We start from the raw sequence: 25,535 nt of genomic DNA on the forward strand, positions 1-25,535 counted from the left end.
CAGCTCTCTCTGGTGGTCCCATTGTTGGGGTCCAGCCCCTAGCGCTCAGCTGTCTCTGGTGCTCCCATTGTTGGGGTCCGGCCCTAGTGCTCAGCGGTCTCTGGTGGTCCCATGAAGAGTGAATGGAGTGGCAATCCATATGATCAACTTCAGCTCCTTTCACAGGGGGTCTTCGGAACTCCAGATTTCGGGGTCGTATGGTCCCAGCTGTTGGACCCCAGCAATTGCTAAGGTATGTCCAATCCCACGGGTAAAGGACTTGAGAATGCCCCTTTAACGTGTTGAACATGTATATTACCTGGCTTTCCTACACCAGAGTCAAAAGTTCATTAGCTGCTCGTGTATCCCCTACCAGCACCCGAAACCCTCATAACAAAAAATGCCAAAAACCAGGAGCAGCCCACAGACGTGTGCCACCACAAGGACGAGCAGCGGAACCTCTGTGCGTGTGTAGTCTGCACTGAATGCGCACAATCACTTCCGCTCTGCTGGGGGCCAGCAAGTTAGGGGTTAATCGCGCTCCCTCTGTCGTAGGAGCGTATCGGGACAGCGCTGGTGACGTAATCGCACAAGCGTCGCCGCCCCTCTTTTGCAGTGTTGTGCGTGGCGGGCACGTGCACGGAGGAGCGGGAGCGCGCACTGAGAGGTGCGAAGGAGTGAATAGAGGCAGACGGCGGCTAAGAGCAAGAAGTGTGCGGTAACGCCGGGAGGATTTATCGGAGCTGCGGAGAGGAGCGAGCATGGAGGCCGGGAGGGTCGGGTGAGCTGATACCGCCGCCCTGTAGAAGTTGTGTTACCCCGGGGGTTGTGCGGGAGGAGGGACTGACACTTCCCTGGTGCAGCCTTACCTATGTGCAGGCCTGCGTGATATAGGAGCGGTGTACTCTGGGAGGGAGTCCAGGGGCCACCAACACCAGCATTTGGCCACCAGAGAAGTTGTCAGCAGGTCCGAGCCCGCGTCCTGCTCTGCCGCTCCTCTGCCCGTCATCCTGTGTTTTGTCCTGATCATGTAGGGTTAACCAGCATGTTGTGGTCAGGTCAGCGCACTGTATGGCGGCATTATAGGGGGCGGCACAGCCCCTGCTCCCTGCAGGGCCACAGGGCCACCTACATGACTGGCCGCAGGGGAGGCACCTCATTAACCCTTTGTGGTGCGGCGTCCTGCTGGACATTACACCGGACAGCTGACCGGTTAATGGAAGCTGCTGTTCAGTTGCCCTTTGTGGTGGACGGACTTATAGAGGCGTCATAAAATGGGATTTTGTTGTTGAGAACTGCACTGATTACTAGAACATAAGGGCTGTGGTCCATGTAGTTGTGGCCTATGGCTCTTGGCGGGGTGTCCTGTGTGGCTATAAGGCTAATCATTTGCCTGTCGTTCTTAAGTAAAAAATCGACATTTTGTGCCTGTGTTTTCCCCACTATAATAAATGAGGACATTTAATTTAGTATATAGCGTCATTTATGTTTGGTATATTTGTATAGCGCCGTCATATTCCACAGCGCTGCACAGACACGATGTAAATTATGTGTTAGGGACCTGATGATCGGGATGTACCTTGGTGATACCAGAGTGACACACGACGTCCCCCCGGCCAGCGCTGTAGACGGTTCTGCATCTCTGCTATTCTGGTGATCAGGGTACAGGTATTCTGCTTGGCTAATGCCTACAGGGCCTGTAGCCCCTCCACGCTAGGTATTAGTGGGGGTTCTAATGAAATGAGTAGTAGGTATTACCAAACCTGTTATCGAAAAATCCTTTAGGCCAGATCCTAACCGTATCCATGGATGTGTAGCATTAAACTAGAGGGACCGTGCGCAGTAATGTGTATGGTGACCATTAGATGTGTGCACATAGTGATAAAGCAGACAGGCAATGGCAACAATCTGGCGATCAAAATGCTTTAGGGTGTGTTCACACTGAGTTTTTAAGAGCAGAAATTCTCCAAAGACGACCAGGAGGAACAAAACAAAGAGTTTTGATTGAAGAGTTGCAGAAGTTTCGCTAAGAACTCCATGAGATCATACCCTTGGGGTATGTTTATGCTGAGTGTTTTTTTTATTTAGAGGGAAGCTCCAAGTTATTGAGGAGGACTTTGAAGAGTTTCTGCTCCAAAAACTCAGCAAAAAGACTGGGCGCTTAACTTTTGTCCAGTGTCTTTATCTGCTGAGTAATGAGAATGTGCAACATGCTCGGTGTCAGGATTCTGCTCCGTTGTCTCCTCCATCGGTTGTCACATGACACAAGTATGCAGCTGGTCAGAAGCCATCGATTTAACTTTTCCTTATTCTCTGAATCGTCCCTTGAGAGAAGCTAATTGTCACATGCAGATCACATACCTGCAGTTGTGCCACGATTGCTTGAACAGGCAACAGAGCAGAGTCCTGACAGTGTGCCCGTAGAGTTCTGCTCAGCCAGACTAAACAGGTCACTAAAAAGATCGCGGATCAACTTGTCTATGTGTGCTTGTTAGGTGTAAATGGACCTTATCAGCTGTCATTCGATGGGGCTAATTTTCTGCCTTTCTGTGTAGAACTTGCAAAAATTAGTCCCATGCTCGGTGTATTGGGTTTTTACTAGAGATTTCTTAATAGGACCTGAAAAAGATTAGAAAAAAAAACATCTAAAATGCTACAAGAAAAACCTCATTAAAATAGCTTAGAAAAAAGCACCATGAAACAAAGCATTTTATGCTAAGGAAAAAGCTAAGTGGCCTTTACACTGCGTTCCCACTAGAGCCGCATGTGTGCTCCGAGTAGCTGAAGCTTCACACATACGGTGCAAGGTGTTGTCTGATAGAAGCCCTGCCGCGAAATTAAGGTTCTTGCATGATTTGGTGCAACATTGTGGCAAAAGTGCACAATTTTGCAGCAGTTTTTTATTTATTTGTTTTCCTCCTTACGGCAGAAACTTGTCCTCTGCAAGACCCCTTTATTATTAAATGTTCTGCTCAACCACTTTTAGTTGTATCTGCCTTTTGGGGTTCCTTGATGTTTAATAATATCAATCTACTAATGAAAAATCCTAATTCTATAGTGATATGTCTTCTCCTGGTTCTGCCTCTCCGTAATCTGGAAAATCTTGGTGACAGAGGCTTTGAAATCGTCACCTACAGTTTAAAAAAAACAAACAAAACTTGTGAGAATCTAAACTGATTGAATAGATGGCTAATACCCAATGAGGCTGGTGTACTTACTTTGCAAATCCATGTCAGAATGGCTGTATAATCCTCAAATTGATACAGCACTTTACTGAAAAAGAAAAAGCTTCAAGTTCTTGTAATAAGTAGAGTATTATACAGCCATTCTGACACGGACCTACAAACCAAGTATGCCAGGCTGATCAGGTATGTGAGATCTGTTTGTTAGTTTATGTATTCTTTTTTTGTGAAATCTGGTGATTGATCCACTTTAAATATTTGGGAAAATACTATAAAAGATGAATGTTTTTTAGTTTCCCTGTTAACTTGTATCCTTTCTTATTCATTAAATCCAAACCTCCATCTTTTCCTTATGTATGCTACTGATAGAAGCAGTCCCCCTGCTGTTAGTATTACCCTATTGAAAGTGTGGTCATTATGCTGCTTGTAGTGCGACAGTGCTGTGCATTGGGGTCAGGCTCCTAGAGGCTTGTGGTGACCCATTCACTACCTGGCTGGGTGTCCTGGTGACAATGATTCCCCGGGCAATGCTCCAGATGGATTGCTCTCATGTGTTACCATTCATGGCAGCTATGACAGAGGCATAAATTCATCATACTCTCATGTTGTTGATGTAATGGCAGAAGCCGTCAAAGTGATGAATCTGTTTTATTTGTATCGTCCACATAGAGTAAGGCATAGAATCAAATAGGTCGATGTCTGGGTATTCCTTAGTTATCCTTTTTTTGCATTCATTGTAGGTTCATATACTATATAGTAACTATATCAACCCATAGAGACAATGCCTGTGAATTGTGGTACTATATATAGGCCATTCATATTAATGGGCATCGGTGGAATACTGGCTTGCATCAAATCCGGTCAGGACTGTCACTGTTTTTAGCTCCCATGATGTCTATATTCCTTGAACCATGTTTGTTCCTGGTGAGACAATGTGGAGTGCTAACATGTGGGGGCATGAGCACAAATCTTGTGCTCCCTCACATATGATTGAACATCATACTATTGCCTAGGATTTCTAAGAATCTGATAAAACCACTTTTGGGGTATGATCACACTGCATTTTTCCCAGCATTTTGAGCTGCTCTGCACCCAAAAAGATACTGGAAAAAAGTACTAACAAAACGCTTAAAAGAATATTCCTATTTATTTCTATGGGAAAATGCCTTGCTGTTCATATGTCCAGGCTTTTGAGCTTCTTTTAAACACTACAGGCTTTTAAAAACTGCTGGAGAAAAGAATGTGCGGCCATTGTTTTCTAGAGTCTGCTGATGGAAAACCCTACAAATATTAGTCACTCTCCAATCAAAGAGGTTCATAATAACGTGTAGGGAAACGTACCAGAGGAGAGTTCCCTGAAGCAGCTTCCCCTAAAAAACTTGGTTTCTAAGCAGTGGAAGGAAGCTTAGTGTGAACATACCCTTACCTGGTAAATCCCCCACTGCTCTGGTGTTCCAGGTAGTGACCGTGTGCAGCCTATGACTGTCATTAGTTACTTGGTACTGTCCATTCAGGCATCTCTGCTTATTCCAGTGATTGGCTGCAGCAGTCCTGTGTGTTTGGCAGGTCATCGCTGCAGGGCAAGATAACAAAGATGGGTGTGACCACCGGAGTGGTTATTTTTTTTATGGAAATCCTTGAAAGCCTCTTTTTAATATTGGTTGGGGGAAGCAATGCCAAAAAATCATTATGTAATGATAAATAATAGAATGTTATTTGCCTAGTGCAAACATTCTGCAGCACCTTACAAATCAGACCAGTCCAGGTAATAAAAGTGCAGTGGTAACATGGCACTTCTGATCTCAAGGGGGTTTCTGTGCCATGCTTTGTTACTTGACAGTAGGGTTAAATATCTGAACACCCACACGCTGCTGGCTGACATTTTCCTTGGGCTGTAGAATTGAAAAAATGAGTGAGGAGGAAAAATCCAGTCCAACGGTAAAAGTTGTACTTTTTTTTTTTTTTCCAAGTGCTGAAAATATTTTGTGTACCAGATTTTCATGCTATATATGTGATTTTCTATTCATATATTGGGGGATTGCATTGTGAACTATTTGCTAGCGGGAAAAGAGAAATTTCTGTTTTGTCACTGGTGCAGAGAACAGCAGTGGGAACAGCAGAGACAGCTGCCGTCTCCTATCTCAGTAATGGAAAAGTCCGTGTTCACTGAATACAGGTTTTACCTCAGAATTGATGCACAATAAAAAAATTATATTGTGGTACCACCTTAGCCAGAAAAAATGATGTAAATACTTTTATGCCCAAAGGTGACCAGGGCTGTGGAGTCGGTGTTGGTATAAAATGGACAGACTCCAACTCCTACAATATATAATAAATTGGGTACAGTAGTTCAATGCAGTTTGTGGGGAATATTTTTTCATAAGAATTTGGGAAAGTTATGAAATGTCCTATAAATGTCTGTCCTAGTCCTGATCTAAGGGTCTAGACTTTTAGCTGAGATGAATCTGTTTCTACAGTAAATTTATCACTTACACATGAGCCATGTATGAGGGAGTCGGAGTTATGGAAATTTGGGAGTCGGAGGTTTGGCTTACCGACTCCACAGCCCTGATTATAGAAGCACAGTGGGCATGAGATTTCTATAAATCCCATACACTGTGCTTGTAACATAGAACGCAGCGCAAATGTGCTTCTTCCAATACAGTGCTCTTCCTGATCGTGGGCATGTAGCCTTAAGGCTTTAAATATTAAGGCTATGTGCCCACGATGCAGAAATGCTCCGGATTTATTCTTGATCGTTTCTGCATCTCCCTGGCAGAAAAAACGCATGCGGATTGTACATGCGGATTGTACATGCGGATTGTACAGTCATGGCCAAAAGTTTTGAGAATGACACCAAAATTATATTTTCACATGATCTGCTGGCCTCTGGTTTTTATTAGTGTTTGTCTGATGTTTATATCACATACAGAAATATAATTGCAATCATATTATGAGTACCAATAGGTTATATTGACAGTTAGAATGAGTTAATGCAGCAAGTCAATATTTGCAGTGTTGCCCCTTCTTCTTCAAGATCTCTGTAATTCTCCCTGGCATGCTCTCAATCAACTTTTGGACCAAATCCTGACTGATAGCAGTCCATTCTTGCATAATCAATGCTTGCATTTTGCCAGAATTTGTTGGTTTTTGTTTGTCCACCCGTCTCTTGATGATTGACCACAAGTTCTCAATGGGATTAAGATCTGGGGAGTTTCCAGGCCATGGACCCAAAATCTCTATGTTTTGTTCCATGAGCCATTTAGTTATCACCTTTGCTTTATGCCAAGGTGCTCCATCATGCTGGAAAAGGCATTGTTGGGCGCCAAACTGCTCTTGGACGGTTGGGAGAAGTTGCTCTTGGAGGACATTCTGGTACCATTCTTTATTCATGGCTGTGTTTTTAGGCAAGACTGTGAGTGAGCCGATTCCCTTGGCTGAGAAGCAACCCCACACATGAATGGTTTCAGGATGCTTTACAGTTGGCATGAGACAAGACTGATGGTAGCGCTCACCTCTTCTTCTCCGAATAAGCTGTTTTCCAGATGTCCCAAACAATCGAAAAGGGGATTCATCAGAGAAAATGACTTTGCCCCAGTCCTCAGCAGTCCACTCCCTGTACCTTTTGCAGAATATTAGTCGGTCCCTGATGTTTTTTCTGGAGAGAAGTGGCTTCTTTGCTGCCCTCCTTGAAACCAGCCCTTGCTCAAAGAGTCTCCGCCTCACAGTGCGTGCAGAAGCACTCACACCAGCCTGCTGCCATTCCTGAGCAAGCTCGGCACTGCTGGTAGTCCGATCCCGCAGCTGAAACAGTTTTAAGATACAGTCCTGGCGCTTGCTTGTCTTTCTTGGGCGCCCTGGAGCCTTTTTGACAACAATGGAAGCTCTCTCCTTGAAGTTCTTGATGATGCGATAGATTGTTGACTGAGGTGCAATCTTTGTAGCTGCGATACTCTTCCCTGTTAGGCCATTTTTTGCAGTGCAATGATGGCTGCACGTGTTTCTTTAGAGATAACCATGGTTAACTGAAGAGAAACAATGATACCAAGAACCAGCCTCCTTTTTAAGTGTCCAGTGATGTCATTCTTACTTAATCATGACTGATTGATCGCCAGCCCTGTCCTCATCAACACCCACACCTGTGTTAATGGATCAATCACTAAAACGATGTTAGCTGCTCCTTTTAAGGCCAGACTGCAATGATGTTGAAATGCGTTTTGGGGGTTAAAGTTCATTTTCTGGGCAAATATTGACTTTGCAAGTACAGTAATTGCTGTTAAGCTGATCACTCTTTGACATTCAGGAGTATATGCAAATTGCCATTACAAAAAATGAAGCAGTAAACTTTGGAAAAATTACTATTTGTCTTATTCTCAATACTTTTGGCCATGACTGTACATGCGTTTTCCTGCCAGGGACAAGCGGATGTGAAGCGTTCTTCACTTGCATTTTCGCATACTGGTTGACAAGCGCTTTCCAAGTGATTTTAGCATCACTTGAAAAGTGCTTGACAACTTGGTCACACTATATAAATCCATGCAACCGGCATGGATTTATATGGTGTGACCAAAAGAATGGTAAAAAATAAATATATACTTACCTTCTGATGTCTCCCGGTGTGCTTGTCTCTGCTTGCCAGCAGCTCGCGGTAGATTTAAGGACCTGCTGACGTCAGCGGTCACGTGACCCATCACATGACGTCAGCGCAGGTCCTTTAGTCTACCGCAAGCTGCCGGCAAGCCAAGACAAGCACACCCGGGGCCATCAGAAGGTAAGTATAATATTTATTTTTTAGTTTATTCTTTTTTTTTTACAGGTTCTGTTGTACCCGGGTCCGGAGGAGAGTCTCCTGTCCTCCAGACCCGGGTACCATCCGCACATTGAACGCATGTAATCCGCATGTACAGATCCAATGATGAGGATTACAAGTGTTCCAATGCAAGTCAGTTGCTGCAAAAACACAGCACTTCCGCAAAATAATTGGTAGTGCTGCGTATTTTTCCGCAATGATAATCCGCAGCGGAAATTTCGACAGCATGTGCATAGCACATGCGGATTATCATTGGGGAACATGGCAGACCTTCTACCAAACGGTTTTTTAAGCGTTTCTGCAGCGGAATTGCCTAAGGCTATGTGCCCACGATGCAGAAATGCTGCATATTTTTTATGCTTCTCCCTGGCAGGAAAAACGCATGCGGATTTTACATGCGTTTTTCCCGCCAGGTAGAAGTGTTTGTCAAGCGTTTTTGCATGCATTTTTGCATGCGGGTTGACAAGCGCTTTTCCAAGCGATTTTAGCATCACTTGGAAAAGTGCTTGACAACTTGTTCACACTATATAAATCCATGCAACCGGCATGGATTTATAGTAGTGTGACCAAGTTAGTTAAAAAAAAAAAAAGAAGAAAATGGTAAAAAATAAAAAAAAGTTTATACTCTCCTTCCGGTGTCCTCCCTGTGTTCGCTCTGCCGCGTCCGGTGTGTTGGGTGGCTCGCGGTGGTGTGAAGGACCTGCGGTAACGTCATTGAGCCATGTGATGGGTCACATGACTCTGACGTCATGGCAGGTCCTTCACAACAGCGGGAGCATTGCAATAGACCGGACGGAGCAGACAAAACACCAGGAGGACATCAGAAGGGGAGTATAAACTTTATTTTTTATTTTAAATTCTTTTTTTTACAGTTTCTATGGTACCCGGGTCTGGATGAGAGTCTCCTGTCCTCCACACCCAGGTACCATCCGCACATTGAAACGCATAATATCTGTGTGTACAAATGTACTGACACGGATATTATGGGTTTCAATGCAAGTCAATGGCGGCGATTACGCTGCGTGTCCGCAAAATGAATGGACATGCTGCGGAGTTTTGAGCGCAGCATAAACGCTGCGGAAAAATCCGCAGCATGGGCATTGACATTGCGGCTTGTCATTGGGGAACATGGGGGGTGGATTACCAAGCGTTTACGCTGTGGAAATTCCACAGCATATACGCTTGTAAAACGCTACGTGGGCACATACCCTTACAGTATAAAACTTTGTAAATGTAACAGGTTAGTTCATATTTAAAACAAAAGAAGGGAGATGGGATCTACAGTCATGGCCAAAAGTATTGAGAATGAGACAAATAGTAATTTTTCCAAAGTTTACTGCTTCATTTTTTGTAATGGCAATTTGCATATACTCCTGAATGTAAAAGAGTGATCAGCTTAACAGCAATTACTGTACTTGCAAAGTCAATATTTGCCCAGAAAATGAACTTTAACTGCCAAAACACATTTCAACATCATTGCAGTCCTGCCTTAAAAGGAGCAGCTAACATCGTTTTAGTGATTGATCCATTAACACAGGTGTGGGTGTTGATGAGGACAGGGCTGGCGATCAATCAGTCATGATTAAGTAAGAATGACATCACTGGACACTTTAAAAGGAGGCTGGTTCTTGGTATCATTGTTTCTCTTCAGTTAACCATGGTTATCTCTAAAGAAACACGTGCAGCCATCATTGCACTGCACAAAAATGGTCTAACAGGGAAGAGTATCGCAGCTACAAAGATTGCACCTCAGTCAACAATCTATCGCATCATCAAGAACTTCAAGGAGAGAGCTTCCATTGTTGTCAAAAAGGCTCCAGGGCACCCAAGAAAGACCAGCAAGCGCCAGGACCGTATCTTAAAACTGTTTCAGCTGCGGGATCGGACTACCAGCAGTGCCGAGCTTGCTCAGGAATGGCAGCAGGCTGGTGTGAGTGCTTCTGCACGCACTGTGAGGCGGAGACTCTTTGAGCAAGGGCTGGTTTCAAGGAGGGCAGCAAAGAAGCCACTTCTCTCCAGAAAAAACATCAGGGACCAACTGATATTCTGCAAAAGGTACAGGGAGTGGACTGCTGAGGACTGGAGCAAAGTCATTTTCTCTGATGAATCCCCTTTTCGATTGTTTGGGACATCTGGAAAACAGCTTATTCGGAGAAGAAGAGGTGAGCGCTACCACCAGTCTTGTCTCATGCCAACTGTAAAGCATCCTGAAACCATTCATGTGTGGGGTTGCTTCTCAGCCAAGGGAATCGGCTCACTCACAGTCTTGCCTAAAAACACAGCCATGAATAAAGAATTGTACCAGAATGTCCTCCAAGAGCAACTTCTCCCAACCGTCCAAGAGCAGTTTGGCGCCCAACAATGCCTTTTCCAGCATGATGGAGCACCTTGCCATAAAGCAAAGGTGATAACTAAATGGCTCATGGAACAAAACATAGAGATTTTGGGTCCATGGCCTGGAAACTCCCCAGATCTTAATCCCATTGAGAACTTGTGGTCAATCATCAAGAGACGGGTGGACAAACAAAAACCAACAAATTCTGGCAAAATGCAAGCATTGATTATGCAAGAATGGACTGCTATCAGTCAGGATTTGGTCCAAAAGTTGATTGAGAGCATGCCAGGGAGAATTACAGAGGTCTTGAAGAAGAAGGGGCAACACTGCAAATATTGACTTGCTGCATTAACTCATTCTAACTGTCAATATAACCTATTGGTACTCATAATATGATTGCAATTATTTCTGTATGTGATATAAACATCAGACAAACACTAATAAAAACCAGAGGCCAGCAGATCATGTGAAAATATAATTTTGGTGTCATTCTCAAAACTTTTGGCCATGACTGTAAAGTGATTTCTTTTTGATTTTCTAAATATTACTGTAGAAAGTGATCAATAAGAGATGCATTCTTTTTTACATGAGTTCCTCGATCTATAGCAGTTGCCCTATGATGTGGTAATGCAGTGATTCTTGAGGTTGTATCGTGGAGCTGAAGATTTAATAGCTGGAGGAGTTTATTTTTTTGGTGCACACTTGCTAGTCTTTCTTTGTACTGTACAATAAGTTTGTGCAGCACTAGTCAATAAGTGACCTATTAGGGTAAACCGTGACTGTGCAGTTGTCTGTGCGGTGCTATGGTACAGATTGTTACTTGTAGTGCTGGCTTTATTACAGGGAAGAGAAGTCATGATCCAGATAACATTCTGTCCCTGACACGATGACCTTGTGTTCATCAGCAGATGAAGTGCCATTGTTCCCTGAATCATTGTCCTCTACTGTAGGTGCAGCCCCAGCCCGGTGGTAGCAGTAAAGGTCTTATTACAGTGCACAATGCAGTGTTAAGCGACCACCACCAACTGGGAGCATAACATGCTTGTCTGTCCCGGCCTGAGATGAAATGCTCACTGCTCCATCTGCAATAAATTGTTCAGTGTGCGTAAGATGTCGTGGTTTTCGGCAGCACAGGTCCTGTTTACACAGGTGATGTGCTGCCGAGAGCAATGATCTTGCGTGCAGAATGAAACCTCATTTCACCCGATGAACAAGCATTTTGCTCATTTGTCGAGTGATGCAGACTGCACAATCTGATGTAAAAATGTGGCATACAATTTTACAGCGTGTAGTAGATGTTAAAGTGAACCTGTCACCAGGTTTGGCTGATAGGAGATACGGCCAGCACCTTTCAGCCCTGATATACAGTATTCTATAGTGCTGTATGTAAGCCCCCGAGCTGACCTGCAAGAGAAGAAAAGCTTTTATTATACTCACCTGGGGGTGGTCTGCTCCGATGGGTGTTTCTCGTCCTGGTCTGGCGGCCCCCTTTTTGGGTGCAGTCCTTCTTGCTTTTTGTGGATGATGTGTCCCGAACGTCATCAACAGTCTCCCCGGCTTGGCGCTTCTGCGCAGGCGCACTTCTCTGCCCGGACATGCGCCAGGAAAGGTCAACGAGCCCCTTGCGCACTGCAGTACTTTACTCTGAGTCTTTATAGCTTTGCAGTTATTAGTATTACAATTACTACTGAAATATTTTAAGTATCGCTTATTGACAATTAAGAACTGTTGCTACAATCATTTTGGACAGTAATAGATGGACCTTTACTATTCATCCCCATACCCCCAATTTCAAACAAGTTTTTCTTGCGTTGTGTTACTGGCCACCAGGGCTGTGGAGTCGGTATAAAATGGTCCGACTCCTAAAATCTATAATACATTGAATAGTAATAACTTTTATTTATATAGCGCCAAAACATTCAGTGAATGTGAATAGTCAGCAGCCCACTGCTCCCTGGCAAGCAAGAAATCGGGAGACAAAGGCGCGGTGCCCTCCTGAACTGCATGCTGAGCACCGCTTACATTGTGTGTAATGATCATTTTGTAGTGTAATTTGCATATATTTCCTTTTTGCTGCATTTTATATAAATATGATTTCTGTTAGTCATTTGTAACACCTCATACGAACGTAAAATATCTCTTGAACACATTTCTCTTATTTCTATATTGAATATTATATATATATATGTTTTACTGCTCCTGCCATGGTATTTTCTATCCCAGAGCCATTGACCTTGCATTGTTACAGGGGTCAGGTCAATCTTGATTCATTTTAAAGGGTAAAAGGCCAGTGCTCATTTCTGAAGATTTATCCATGCAATTACCGGAGCTAAAATTACAACATCATGAATCTAACCAGACTAATAGCTGCTTTTTTACATAACCCATCTGCACATATGTTCCAACAAACATATTTGTAATTTTAGCCAAGTTTTTTTATTTTAGCCACCAAATATGATAAATGCAGAATAATTTTAGTGTTGAATTTCAGCCCTGTTATTGTAAGACGAAGATGGACTGATTGTAGATTTTTAGAGGGCAAAATGTGGATTTATAACAGTCCTTGGAAAAATTAACTTCATACATAGTATTCACAGGCAAGGTTTTAACATCCGTTCTTAAGACTGCATTGAGATGTCACAATAATATCCATTGACAAAGAAAATGACGGCACTTCCACTATAAGAAATAGGTGTGAACAGGTGCTTACCAAGAGGAGCTACCTCCATATACAATAAACAAATAATGTAGCACACTGTAACATTGAGTATGTAAATATGAAATATGAATAGCATAACTGCTGTAGAAAATAGAAATAAATGAGAAATCTTAGCACATAAATTGGCCAATTCATGTGTACCTGACAGCCGCAGTAAGGCGTTTCTCGATGTCAGGACCTAACAATGTGAATACCTCTCTAAGAGACGTCCGTTTGCTTGTGTGTGGGGAAAGTCAGATCCTGATGCATTTATATCTGGATCTGACTTTCCCACACACAAGCAAACGGACGTCTCTTAGAGAGGTATTCACATTGTTAGGTCCTGACATCGAGAAACGCCTTACCGTGACTGTCAGGTACACATGAATAGGCCAATTTATGGGCTAAGATTTCTCATTTATTTCTATATTCTACAGCAGTAATGCTATTCATATTTCATACTTCATATTTACATGCGCTAAAATTTCTCATTTATTTCTATTTTATATAGCAGTTGTGCTATTCATATTTCATATTTACATACTCTGTTACAGTGTGCTACATTATTTGTTTATAATAATATCCATTGATGCCTGAATTTCACACCCACCTCCATGACAACATTGGTTTCTGGAGTCTTTAAGGGTAACTTCATTTTCATCCATCGTTGATTTTATTTTTTCCATAACATAGTTTTGGCCATGAACTGGTGTTAGAGTCAGAAACATAATCGTCAAAAGTGGTTCTCTGTCTGTCCAGGGGCGCACCGCTTCCTAGCCTGCTGACTCCTGCCTGCTGGGGGACAGGTTCTGCTGTTTGACTCTTTTTGGACCAGCGGCATTATTGGGTCACTTGGCCGAACTGTGTGCTCCTGATGCTGCTGTATGAGGAAGCTTTGCCTCTGTAGCATTGGAACCGCAGTGCTTACAAGCTCGATGGAAAGGCACTTGTAAGCACTGCACATTTGGCCACCGCTGATAAACAAAGGCAAGGGCTACATAACAAGAAGTAAACAAAATAAAAATGTAATTCTAATTATCGGGAGAATTTTAATAAATAGTAAATTACAAAATTGCTTGCTTTTACAACCACTTTCTAATGCACATGAGAGAAGGAAATAGCCTTTTAATGCAAGTAATTTTCTGCTATAAGACAGTTTGGTTGCTTTTCTAGACCTTTCCGGATAGATTAAATACAGGCATTCTCCAGACCCTATATAGCCTTAGCTATTTACCGTATGCTGTATAATACAAGCCTCATTTCTTTGGGAGGTGGATGTAATTTCCTATACCTTGAGCTGCCTAAATTCTACCATTATTCAAGTCGTCTGATACTTAAAATGGAGAGAGAGAATGGAAAAATTATACCTGATATGAAGACGACTTCATTTGTTTAGAGGCAAATTTGTCATCTGCGGAAGGTATAACAATATAATCATTAGTTTCCAACAAGTGAGGCTGATTCAGGAGCAAAGCGTTTTTTTTTTTCAATATTAAACACCACCTTTAAATAAAGACTTCCCGCTAAGGTGGTGTGGCAATGAGCTCACTCACTAGCTTTTGTTCCTTGGACAAAGTAAATAAATAAGATGTCTCCAGTCAGTGTGAAGACAGCCGTGATAACATCTGGAGAGCCAGCAAGTTTAAGGCTTTGATGCATTTCTTTGTATGTGTAGGGTTTCCCAGGATCTCCCAAAATGAGATAAAGAAATGTTCCACAGCCAAGTGTTCATAGTTTATAGGGCGTTTTTTTAACCATTCTGCTTCTAGAAAGAGTTTTGGATACAAACCAGAGCATAGTTTGCCTGCTGTGTAAATCCTGTGTAATTGGTTGTACCCGCATGAATAACACACACAAAGGCCTAATCGTTTCAAGCAAATTATGTTGTGAGTTTGTGTATATATCAATAGGCAAAAGTAAAGTTTCAGGTCACTTTTGCAATTTTAACACCACTAACTGAGATTTTATAGGGGACCTAAACGTCAAGTATCTGTAAGTAGGTTATGTAAATGGTGGGGACCCAAGTAGACAAAATGAATGAGGATTGCCTTATTTTCATGATTTTGTGTGTGTATATACAGGTGCATCTCACTAAATTAGAATATCATCAAAAAGTTAATTTATTTAAGTTCTTCAATACAAAAAGTGAAACTCGTATATTATAGTCATTACATACAGAGTGATCTATTTTGTGTTTTCATTGGCTGTAAGCCATAATCATCAACATTAACAGAAATAAACACTTGAAATAGATCACTCTGTTTGTAATGACCCTATATAATGAGTTTCACTTTTTGTATTGAAGAACTGAAATTAACTTTTTGATATCCTAATTTAGTGAGATGCACCTGTGTGTATGTATGTATATGTGTGTGTATAATATAATATATTTTGCATCTAGTAGTGCGGGGCTAGTTAAAATAGGATGCAGGCCAGTGAAGGCACAGTGAGGTGTCATAAGAGCATACAAATGAATATGTACGCAGAGCACCAGATAAAGCGCCGCCCCAGAGCACGGGCATATCATTATCTCCAAACTGAAAGTAAAGATTACACAAGAACCACAGCACGGATTTCATCAACCAAGGTATCATTTTAATCAGTGTAATGTCACCCACCTGACAGTGTACAGTGGGTGCGGAAAGTATTCAGACCCCTTTCAATTTTTCACTCTTTGTTTGATTGCAGCCATTTGGTAAATTCTAAAAAGTTAATTATTTTCTCATTAAAGTACACTCTGCACCCCATCTTGTAGAAATTTTTGCAAATTTATTAAAGAAAAGCTGAAATATCACATGGCCATAAGTATTCAGACCCTTTGCTCAGACACTCATATTTAAGTCACATGCTGTCCATTTCCTTGTGATCCTCCTTGAGATGGTTCTACTCCTTCATTGGAGTCCAGCTGTGTTTAATTAAACTGATAGGACTTGATTTGGAAAGGCACACACCTGTCTATATACAGTGCTGGCCAAAAGTATTGGCACCCCTGCAATTCTGTCAGATAATACTCAGTTTCTTCCTGAAAATAATTGCAATCACAAATTCTTTGGTATTATCTTCATTTAATTTGCTTGCAAGGAAAAAACACAAAAGAGAATGAAGCAAAATCAAATCATTGATCATTTCACACAAAACTCCAAAAAAGGGCCGGACATAAGTATTTGCACCCTCAGCCTAATACTTGGTTGCACAACCTTTAGCCAAAATAACTGCGAACAACCGCTTCCGGCAACCATCAATGAGTTTCTTACAATGCTCTGCTGGAATTGTAGACCATTCTTCTTTGGCAAACTGCTCTAGGTCCCTGATATTTGAAGGGTGCCTTCTCCAAACTGCCATTTTGAGATCTCTCCACAGGTGTTCTATGGGATTTAGGTCTGGACTCATTGCTGGCCACCTTAGAAGTCTCCAGTTCTTTCTCTAAAACCATTTAATAGTGCTTTTGGAAGTGTGTTTTGGGTCATTGTCCTGCTGGAAGACCAATGACCTCTGAGGGAGACCCAGCTTTCTCACACTGGGCCCTACATTATGCTGCAAAATTTGTTGGTAGTCTTCAGACTTCATAATGCCATGCACACGGTCAAGCAGTCCAGTGCTAGAGGCAGCAAAGCAACCCCAAAACATCAGGGAACCTCCGCCATGTTTGACTGTAGGGACAGTGTTCTTTTCTTTGAATGCCTCTTTTTTTTCCTGTACACTCTATGCTGATGCTTTTTGCCAAAAAGCTCTACTTTTGTCTCATCTGACCAGAGAACATTCTTCCAAAACGTTTTAGGCTTTCTCAGGTAAGTTTTGGCAAACTCCAGCCTTGCTTTTTTATGTCTCAGGGTAAGAAGTGGGGTCTTCCTGGGTATCCTACCATACAGTCCCTTTTCATTCAGATGTCGATGGATAGTACGGGTTGACACTGTTGTACCCTCGGACTGCAGGGCAGCTTGAACTTGTTTGGATGTTAGTCGAGGTTCTTTATCCACCATCCGCACAATCTTGCGTTGAAATCTCTCGTCAATTTTTATTTTCCGTCCACATCTAGGGAGGTTAGCCACAGTGCCATGGGCTTTAAACTTCTTGATGACACTGCGCACGGAAGACACAGGAACATTCAGGTCTTTGGAGATGGACTTGTAGCCTTGAGATTGCTCATGCTTCCTCACAATTTGGTTTCTCAAGTCCTCAGACAGTTCTTTGGTCTTCTTTCTTTTCTCCATGCTCAATGTGGTACACACAAGGACACAGGACAGAGGATGAGTCAACTTTAATCCATGTTAACTGGCTGCAAGTGTGATTTAGTTATTGCCAACACCTGTTAGGTGCCACAGGTAAGTAACAGGTGCTGTTAATTACACGAATTAGAGAAGCATTATATGATTTTTCAAAGTGTGCCAATACTTTTGTCCACCCCCTTTTTTAGGTTTGGTGTGGAATTATATCCAATTTGGCTTTAGGACAATTCTTTTTGTGTTTTTTTTCATTGAAGACAAATTAAATGAAGAGAATAATATCAAAGAATTTGTGATTGCAATCATTTTCAGGAAGAAACTGAGTATTATCTGACAGAATTGCAGGGGTGCCAATACTTTTGGCCAACACTGTAAGACCTCACAGCTCACAGTGAATGTCAGACCAAATGAGAATCATGAGCTCAAAGGAACTGCCCAAGTAGCTCAGAGACAGAATTGTGGCAAGGCACCGATCTGGCCAAGGTTACAAAAGAATTTCTGCATTACTCAAGGTTTCTAAGAGCACAGTGGCCTCCATAATCCTTAAATGGAATTAGTTTGGGACCGCCAGAAGTCTTCCTAGACCTGGCCGTCCACCCAAACTGAGCAGTCGTGGGAGAAGAGCCTTGGTGAGAGAGGTAAAGAAGAACCCCAAGATCACAGTGGCTGAGCTCCAGAGATACAGTAGGGAGATGGGAGAAAGTTCCACAAAGTCCACTATCACTGCAGCCCTCCACCAGTCAGGCCTTTATGGCAGAGTGGCCCGACGGAAGCCTCTCCTCAGTGCAAGACATATGAAAGCCTGCATAGTTAGCTCAAAAACACATGACTGACTCCCAGATTATGAGAAATAAGGTTCTCTGGTCTGATGAGACGAAGTTAGACCTTTTTGGTGATAATTCTAAGCGGTCTGTGTGGAGAAAACCAGGCACTGCTCATCACCTGCCCAATACAATCCCAACAGTGAAACATGGTGGTGGCAGCATTATGCTATGCTTTTTTTTTTTCAGCTGCAGGGACAGGACGACTGGTTACAATTGAAGGAAACATGAATGCGGCCAAGTACAGAGATATCCTGGATGAAAACCTCTTCCAGAGTGCTCTGGACCTCCGACTTGGCCGAAGGTTCACCTTCCAACAAGACAATGACCCTAAGCACACAGCTAAAATAACAAAGGAGTGGCTTCAGAATAACTCTGTGACCATTCTTGACTGGCCCAGCCAGAGCCCTGACCTAAACCCAATTGAGCATCTCTGGAGAGACCTGAAAATGGCTGTACACCAACATTCACCATCCAACATGACGGTACTGGAGAGGATCTGCAAAGAAGAATGGCAGAGGATCCCAAAATCCAGGTGTGAAAATCTTGTTGCATCATTCCCAAGAAGACTCATGGCTGTACTAGCTCAAAAGGGGGCTTCTACTCAATACTGAGCAAAGGGTCTGAATACTTATGACCATGTGATATTTCAGTTTTTCTTTTTTAATAAATTTGCAAACATTTCTACATTTGTTTTTTTGCAGTGAAGATGGGGTGCAGAGTGTTATGAGAAAAAAATGAACTTTTCAGAATTTACCAAATGGCTGCAATGAAACAAAGAGTGAACCATTTAAAGGGGTCTGAATACTTTCCGTACCCACTGTATGAGGTTGCAAGTGAGCTCCCTATTCACGGCCACCCACCATGTCTACAGGTAATGAATTCCATAACTATGCCTACTGAGATCCATACAACTATACTGTTTATAGTCATACTATTTTATACTTGTATACCTACTTGACTGGATTTACTATGGTGATCATGAGGCAGACTATAGATTTGACATTATAATTCACCGCTTCCATATCTGAGACTTAGGGGGGTCAGTTAACATTGTTGTATAGGTTGCTCACTGGCTCCTATAACCTTTTGTGCTATGCCATGTCCTCTCTTCATGTATACTTAAATATCTGTATAACTATTTTTAATATATTTTTCTAATAAAATGTTGGTATATAAATTATTCAGATCTGCTGTTCCCTTTATTTTTCGTGATTGGACATAATCAGGTTGGAGGGGATCTCCCTTACTAACTAAGGCTGTTGTTGGTTACATACCCACTGTATGTAGTTTACTGAAGTTGACTTGTCTAAAGGGTTGTGTAATATGCCAATTTATCATTCATAAGACACTCCTTTCCGATTGTTGGCCCGTGTACACATGCCATCACCCCAATCAGCTGCCAAATAAGCAAAATGCTTGTTCTGACTCTATTGATTTTGCAGGCCATAGCATAGTTTAGTCGTCAGCACATCATTCTGTATAAATGGGAAATGCTGCTGACTATATGCAGACTGTATAGGGCCTGAAATAAAAGGAAATGCCTCGTTCCTAGCTTCAGAGGTTTCCTGTCCCTATGCTGGAGCTCCTCGGCGTCTGAGGCCTGATCTTCTGGGGCATGCCTCAGTGGAGTTTCTATACTGTAGGTGTAAGTCCAGGGTCTGTGTGTGTGGCCCACTTCTATGCTCATGCAGCAGCTCCTGCCTCTTTGTACTGACTCATCCCCCAGACCACCATTGCTGCCCATGAGTTTAACTCCTGTGCCCTCTGAAGGTTGTTGCCAGCAGATACAGGGAGTCCCAACTCTCTTCCAGTTCTATGGTAGGTATACAGGAAGCAGGGAAGGGGTGACCTCAAACACCAGAGTTTCCCCAGTGTGCACTTATAGCATCTCTCGGAGGAGAACAAGCTGTTGAGTCCTGGCCAGAATTCTTCCTGGTGAATTACTTGCAAGGCGCATTGATTTTAGCTGTTCCCCTAAGGCACTGGTGGTGTTAGCAGAAGGTACCCTCCTGATGTTCCTAGTCACACCACTATCATGGAAACTTGAACATGCATCAGGGTTGATGAATTCACTATTTATAAATTGCCCCATTGGACAAATACCTTTCTTCCACTAGCTGATAAATATATATAATGTAATTTCTATTATATCGATTAAAACCTCTTAATCAACTTACCGTAACTGTTAAGCATTAGCAAAATAATAGAAGAAATATTGCTAAAGAAAGCCAGTATATAGACTTATTTTACCGCACCAGCTGTGTTATCAAGGAACTGTAGGGCTATGGTGTGGACTGCCAGTGAAACTAAACAAAAACTGGTGGTCCACGCCAAAGCCCTATAGTCCCTTGATGTACACTTTTATTCTGGCTTTCTTTAGCAATATACTTTCTATTACTTTGACTACTAATTCTAAACAGTATAGAGAGACATGTATGTTTTAATCGATATAATAAGTTACATTTTATATATTCATCAGTTGGTGGAAGCAAGGTGGTATTAGCCAAAAGGGTAATTTGGAAATGGTGTGCTTTATATACCAAGCCACCAACTCTGGGTCAAAAACATCTTGTATTTAAAGGGAATCTGTCACCCCCTGGGCAATATCAGACCTCTACTATGGGCATACAGGGTATAGAAAAGTAACTCTATACTTACCTGTATGGCCCATGGTAGAGGTCTGATTGCAGAGATAAGTAGTTTTATAAACTCCGTTATGCACAGGCTTGGCATCCCCCGGACACCAAGAAATCCCCGCCTATCTGTTTATTATTCCCCGAAAACCCCGCCTATATGCTTAGTTACCATATCCCCCCCCCCCCTCCCCTGCACGTCACAGGGTCCTGTGACATGCACTGTGCCCCCTGACTTCCCAGGCATGCGCAAAGTGCACATACAGCGTGCTTTACTTCCTTCTGGCCCGTCTCTTTGTGCACTGCGCCGCAGGTTTCTATTGTGCAGGCGCCAGGGAGTCATTGTCACTTCACGGCGCCTGCGCAATAGAACCTTGTGGTGCAGTGCACAGAGAGACGGGCCGGGGGGAAGTAAAGTGCGCTGTATATGAACGGCTCTTTACACATGTCTGGCAAGTGAGGGAGAACAGTGCACATCACAGGGCCCTGTGACGTGCAGGGGAGGGGGGGTATGGTAACTAAGCATATAGGCGGGGATTTCAGGGAATAATAAACAGGTGGGAATTTGTTGGCGTTCGGGGGACGCCAAGCCGGTGCAAAACGGAGTTTATAAAAGCAGATTTCTCTGCAATCAAACCTCTACCATGGGCCATACAGGTATGTATAGATTTACTTTTCTATATCCTCTATGCCCGTAGTAGAGGTCTGATATCTCAGATTCCCTTTAATAAAGTTGATGAGTTTTCATTTTTTTCCTTCAGTAACGATGTTACTTATTTACATGCTTTAGGAGGAAGAAATACTTAGGCTAAGAGAAAAACACCTTTGTTAATCTATATAAATAAAAATGTAAATGTTCGTTTGTTCAAAATCTTAAATCTCCAAAAGTTCTTCCCCTATTGCTTTGAAATCTGCCTCTGCTCTCTGGCGCTGCTGTGGCTTCTTCTCCGGCAGGTGAGTCTTATTTCCGACTGCGCAGCAACAAGCGGGTGAGGGAGGCTGCATGGAGAGGCGCAGGCTGCGGCCTCTGCTCTGGGCACTGAGCTGGGCCTGAGCCTTGCAGCAGTAAGCAGATAGCGAACGAGTGCAAATCCCACTGTGCCACCAGCGGGAGCGGCGCTGTGATCTGGCTGGTACCGGCCTGGGACATGTCAAGCGGATCACCCCCCCCCCCCCCCTTCTCCTCTGCCGCCACCTGCCTTCATCTCTGCTCCCCCTCCAGTCACATTCCCTCTGTACTAGGCAATTACATAACTAGCAATCCCTGACATGACCGGCTCCATTGTGACACCAGACAGCAAGTACCAACCTCTTTAGAGACCTGTGCAGAGTACAAGCCTGTAGGGGTCACAGAGTACAGGCTGCCACCATGCCTGCCTGATGTGCACAACTATCAAGCATTGTGAAATTAAATATTTTACAAACTTGCGCTTTCTCTTTTCTTTCTTTTCCATTTAACCAGATTGAGCCACAGCAATGCGTGGCTGGGTACAGCTTGTTATGTAATAAGTTTCCTCATACTGACAAAAAAGCGGCTTATTCAACCCATATTGAAAAGTAACTTCTTTGATATCAAGCTAGCAGGTCATCCCTGGACAATAAGATTTATTAAAGCCGCAAATAGAACCTGCCCTGTGAAAATATCCTCCCTGGTGTCTACCCTAGTCCTGCATGTCTTTACCAAAGACCCATTTGAGCCATTGGGTTAATCTCCTTTAAACATTTAACTCTAAAGACAGGTTTTTCTAGTTGCTGTTATTTTTGATAACCTAATAATAACTCTTGGAGGAAATCTATGTATTTGTTTATTCAATTTTCCAGGTCTAATAGCTTCCAAAGCTAGCAGAGATACTAGGCGGATTATCTCATTGGCCTATCAGTCCATTGGTGTTTCAGTTCCGTCTGGTTTGAAAGTTGACTCTACTTGAGCAATGGCTACCTCTTGGGCTGCTATTTAAGGCCCCGTCACACTAAGCGATGCAGCAGCGATCCTGACAACGATACGACCTGTCAGGGATCGTTGCTGCATCGCTAATACATCGCTGGTGAGCTGTCAAACAGGCAGGCTCACCAGCGATCAGGGGAGCAGCGATATCGTGGAAAGAATCGTTCCACGATGTCCTGCTCCCGTTACCAGCCTGCTGCAAGCAGGAGCAGGCTGGTAACTATGGTAAACATCGGGTTACTAAGTGCGTGTGTGCCCCTAGTAACCCGCTGTTTACCATGGATACCACTCTGTTACGGTGCGCGGGAGCCTCCGAGCACCGTAGCAGAGTGGTATCCATGGTAAACAGCGGGTTACTAAGTGCGCGCGTGCCCCTAGTAACCCGATGTTTACCATAGTTACCAGCCAGATCGTTGGTCCCGCTGGTCACACACAGCGATGTGTGCTGGCCAGCGGGAGGCCAACGACCAAAAAATGATCCAGGACACTTTGCAACGATCAGCGACCTCACAGCAGGGGCCTGATCGTTGCAAAGTGTCACACATAGCGACATCGCTGGTGAGGTCGCTGGTGAGTCACCAAAACCGTGACTCAGCAGCGATATCGCTAGCGATATCGCTATGTGAGACGGGGGCTTTAGTCTTCCCCTAACACATTTTTTCAACACTACCATTTGGAGGTGGATAGGTCTGTTCTCTCCTCAGGGGCGTATGGTCTTTCAGTCTGTCGTCCTACCCTAATGGTTCATTTCAGGTTTTCTCTCTGCTGTTGTGTTTAGGGGGGCATTAGTAATTACACTTACTTGTAATTTTTATTTCCTCAAACCATGACAGCACCCTTATATTGCCACCTTTTTCAGGTCACTTGCTGTTATCACGTGGTGTTTAAAAAAAAAAAACCAAAAAAAAAAACCCAAAACATTGTAATCTAGGAGACTCCTCCATGTTTTTGAAAATTTAGTGAGGCTTATTAGGAGTTGCTTTTTTCATATGCAGGTTTCCTGTTCTTAGGGGTGAGGCTGTCTCTTAATGGTGCTGCCATGGTTTGAGGAAACACAATTATTTGTCAGTGTAATTGCTGGTGGTAAGCGCAAGTGCTCCTTACTTGTTTGCCTACTATGCTCGAGTGACATGTTCAAGTTCCCGCGTATTTTGCTGCGGTTAGACAGCCACAAAACATACAGGGATTGCCTGACATACACGGGCAATCCCTCATGTTTGTTGGCTGTCTTAACAGTTGCGAAACACGCGGGCGCGGGGATTCGAACATGTGAATGGAGCTCTCGCAATACTCGGATCAAACTCTAGTAACGAGCACTTGCGCTTATCACCAGTAATTACAGATTTTCTTTCTCAATTGCTTTAATGAACTCCTTGTATTATTGTAATCTAGTCACTACAAAAAGCGTACTCTAAATGCAGGTTTGTGTCTTTCCCACAATTTAATCATTATAGTTGAAAAATATCTGCACAAAAATGCAGTTTGCCTAGTTGAACTGAAGGGTGGGTTACTTCATATAAACTGAGACGCGGAAGTCTGGTTCCTTGTCGGATTCGGTTTTTGTTTAGATTGCCGCTCTATTTCCTTAGACATACGAAACGTAATATCTCTGGAACATTTGGCTTAACTCTGTTATTAGAGAAAATACTCTGCTGTCTTCTGGACTTCTCGGGCTCTTGGATCATACACTGTTTAGTTCGAGGGAATTTTAAGCTAACTGTGGCTTGTAGTTAGTGATTGTGTATTTAGAAATGCTCTTCTCCAACATACAAAAGAGGAGTACACAAATTACTGGTTTTAGGAACTATTTTGAACTCCAATTTGAGCTAGTCATCGCAGAGTATGTCCTATGACCAGTGTGTGAAAGGGGCTTCTCGACTGACCTTTTGGAATGGTATTCATCTGATTTCACACACACAGGGCCTGATTCATCAAGACCTGCATAGTTTTACGTCAGTCTTGATGAGGAGATACAATAGCATGTAAAAGTTAGTGCACCCCTGGTCAAAATTACTGTTATTGTGAACAGTTAAGCAAGTTTAAGATGAAATGATCTCTAAAAGGCCTAAAGATGAGACATTTCCTTTGTATTTTAGGCAAAAAAAATACAAATAAAATAAAAATTGTGTGTATTTATATTCTTCTGTTACTTTTTAAAAAATTACAACAATGAAAATGGGCTGATGCAAAAGTTTGGGCATCCTTGGAGATTTATGTGCTCAGATGACAACTTTGACCAGGGTTTCAGACCTTAATTAGCCTGTTACGGTTATGGCTTGTTCTCTATTGTCTTTAGGAAAGGCCAGATGATGGAAATTTTTCAGCTTTATAAAGAACAAACCTCCTCTAACCTTGTGCCAAAAGACAGCAGCCATTTGTTCTTTTAAGCAGCTGCCCAGCACTCTGAAAATGCTGGAGGCCCACAGAACAGAAGAAGGCTATAGGAAGATAGCAAAGTGTTTTCAAGTTGCCCTTTCCTCAGTTTAAAATGTAATTAAGAAATGGAAGTTAACAGGAACAGTGGAGGTCAACATAAGGTCTGGAAAAACAAGCAACATTTCAACGAGAGCTGCTCATAGGATTGCTAGAGAGGCAAATAAGAACCCCCACTTGACTGCAAAAGACCTTCAGAAAGATTTAGTAGACTCTGGAGTTTTGTTACATTGTTCTACTGTTCAGAGACACCCGTATAAATATGGCCTTCATGGAAGAGTCATTAGAAGAAAGCTTCTCATGCGTCCTCACCATAAAATTCAGCATCAGAAGTATGCAAAAGAACATCTAAACAAGCCTGATGCATTTTTGAAACAAGTCCTATGGACCGGTGAGGTTAAAATAGAACTCTTTAGCCACAATGATCAAAGGTATGTGTGGAGAAAAAAGGGCACAGAATTTCAGGAAAAGAA

At 42.8% G+C, this 25,535-nt stretch overlaps 1 protein-coding gene across 4 annotated transcripts in view; it reads left to right on the forward strand.

The window, feature by feature from the left end:
• The first annotated feature begins 564 nt into the window (after nt 1-564).
• BMPR1A (bone morphogenetic protein receptor type 1A) overlaps nt 565-25,535 on the forward strand; it is a 125,379-nt gene continuing 100,408 nt past the window's right edge. For 3 of the 4 annotated variants that reach the window (XM_073685888.1, XM_073685891.1, XM_073685890.1), the window contains exon 1: nt 565-760. The gene's annotated coding sequence lies outside the window, so the exon portion shown is untranslated. Of the gene's footprint in view, nt 761-18,752; nt 18,923-25,535 lie in introns of all 4 variants that reach the window. The other variant, XM_073685889.1, reaches the window with a different exon arrangement.

This window comes from Phyllobates terribilis, unplaced genomic scaffold, assembly GCF_046119375.1.
Source record: "Phyllobates terribilis strain yellow unplaced genomic scaffold, ASM4611937v1 Scaffold_5__5_contigs__length_657084704, whole genome shotgun sequence".
In the NCBI taxonomy this organism is placed as follows: Eukaryota; Metazoa; Chordata; class Amphibia; order Anura; family Dendrobatidae; genus Phyllobates; species Phyllobates terribilis.